The sequence below is a fragment of the Protomyctophum parallelum genome (genome assembly GCF_964188405.1).
Source record: "Protomyctophum parallelum genome assembly, chromosome: 7".
Classification (NCBI taxonomy): domain Eukaryota; kingdom Metazoa; phylum Chordata; class Actinopteri; order Myctophiformes; family Myctophidae; genus Protomyctophum; species Protomyctophum parallelum.
The window spans coordinates 48980394-48982893 of record NC_139705.1 but is presented as its reverse complement, the minus strand read 5'-3'; the positions used below and the strand labels follow the sequence as shown (position 1 = coordinate 48982893).

General features: G+C 49.3%; 1 protein-coding gene across 1 annotated transcript in view; it reads left to right on the top strand.

The window, feature by feature from the left end:
* plxna3 (plexin A3) overlaps positions 1-2500 on the top strand; it is a gene marked incomplete at its 5' end in the record, with an annotated part of 133992 nt that overhangs the window by 49129 nt on the left and 82363 nt on the right. The gene's annotated exons all lie outside the window — the stretch shown is intronic.

Below are 2500 nucleotides of genomic sequence, written 5' to 3'. Positions count from 1 at the left end.
GTTACAAAATCGTGGGATGAAAGATATATATAAAAGAAAAGGATATGAGTGTCTATGAACTACCATGTGAGTCATGATGCAAGTAACGTAAATCCTCTCTGTGCTGCAGAGAGAGAGAGAGGGGGGGAGAGAGAGAGAGAGAGACGCTGACGTAGCAGCCAGAGACTAGTTAAATTAACTCTCTGTTATATTAAAGTTAAATTAGCCTGTCTGCCGGTGCCGGCCAGCAGATGGATATTTATCGTTAGTGTTTTGTTCCATGCACATATTTTTATCATCCCCTAATGGCTGCTCTCTCAGGCTCATAGAAATGCATCTACAGCACCGTGTATTAAATACCGCAGCCGTTACATTAATCTCTTGTGGGAACAGTAACCGTTAACCCATGTTGGGCGGGAACCCCTTTTGGTGTTTCAATGCATTATGTTATACTTTAGCTATTGAAAAATAGCAGATCTACAAGCTCATAGCGCGGCACCGAGTGCCGCGCTAAGAGCTTGTAGGTCTGCTATTTTTTGAAAAGTCGTTAAAACGTGGCGCAAATCTTCATATATTCTTTCAAAGTTTGAACGTTTTTAACTCGTATCTTTGCTTCTGGGAGGGTCCCTGGAACAACATCTTTTCAGATGGGGGTCGGCGGCCAATTACAAATAATTCTGGGGGTCCTTGACATGAAAATGTTTGAGAACCACTGACATAGAATCATAGAATCATGGGTTTTTCAGAAAATCTTTAGGATTTAGAAGCCTTTTTTTTAATGGACCTCAGTCTAAAGTGGGTTAAAGGCAGCAGCAACATACCGAGTGTTGTAAAGCGTGGCCTGTAGTCTGTCGTAGTGTGCGCTCGCTGTGTGTTCACTGGTGGTTAGCTGTGGTGACTCGCCGACGGTCGGCTGTAACTTGTGACCGTTGTTAACAGGTTGATGGAGATGGTTTAGAGACGGGGGTGGAGCTCTCTGGTTGGCTAATTTGGTGGTTCTTCAACCTTTTCAGAACCCTGACCCGCCAAAATAATCCTGTTTGTACTGCGGAGCATTTTACAGAGACGGTTTTCACCTCCGCTGTGGGCATAATATTCTCTCCTCCGCGTCATGCCCGTTGCTGTAATCTCTAAGTACTGGACCCTCGTCTGGTTCTGACAGACAGGTAGTGTGTGCAGGCTGGGTGGTGTGTGGTTCTGACAGACAGGTAGTGTGTGCAGGCTGGGTGGTGTGTGGTTCTGACAGACAGGTAGTGTGTGGTTCTGACAGACAGGTAGTGTGTGCAGGCTGGGTGGTGTGTGGTTCTGACAGACAGGTAGTGTGTGGTTCTGACAGACAGGTAGTGTGTGCAGGCTGGGTGGTGTGTGGTTCTGACAGACAGGTATAGTGTGTGCAGGCTGGGTGGTGTGTGGTTCTGACAGACAGGTAGTGTGTGCAGGCTGGGTGGTGTGTGGTTCTGACAGACAGGTATAGTGTGTGCAGGCTGGGTGGTGTGTGGTTCTGACAGACAGGTAGTGTGTGCAGGCTGGGTGGTGTGTGGTTCTGACAGACAGGTAGTGTGTGCAGGCTGGGTGGTGTGTGGTTCTGACAGACAGGTATAGTGTGTGCCTGCTGGGTGGTGTGTGGTTCCGACAGACAGGTAGTGTGTGCAGGCTGGGTGGTGTGTGGTTCTGACAGACAGGTAGTGTGTGCAGGCTGGGTGGTGTGTGGTTCTGACAGACAGGTAGTGTGTGCAGGCTGGGTGGTGTGTGGTTCTGACAGACAGGTATAGTGTGTGCCGGCTGGGTGGTGTGTGGTTCTGACAGACAGGTAGTGTGTGCAGGCTGGGTGGTGTGTGGTTCTGACAGACAGGTAGTGTGTGCAGGCTGGGTGGTGTGTGGTTCTGACAGACAGGTAGTGTGTGCAGGCTGGGTGGTGTGTGGTTCTGACAGACAGGTATAGTGTGTGCCGGCTGGGTGGTGTGTGGTTCTGACAGACAGGTAGTGTGTGCAGGCTGGGTGGTGTGTGGTTCTGACAGACAGGTATAGTGTGTGCCGGCTGGGTGGTGTGTGGTTCTGACAGACTGGTATAGTGTGTGCAGGCTGGGTGGTGTGTGGTTCTGACAGACAGGTATAGTGTGTGCAGGCTGGGTGGTGTGTGGTTCTGACAGACTGGTATAGTGTGTGCCGGCTGGGTGGTGTGTGATAATCCAGTTGAAGTATTCCTTCGGTACGGGAGAACAATAACGCGACATGAGACAGTATCACGCTAAAGGTTCATTCAGTTTATTACACACACAGGGAACATACATAGAGCTGGATCATAATGACGTGACAATAAGATATGAGACAAAACGACGTGCAGCAAAGCTGACCTCGCTGTCGCTGAGGTGTCTCTCGTAGCCTATCTATAAAGTATGCTACAGTTCAGGCAGTACACAAGACATATCAAGTACACTGTACACTGTACTGTTCACCATTCATCCTCAGAGCCATCAGACATGCTGTCAGCTTCTAGAGCAAGACCCTTAGCAGTCACTTC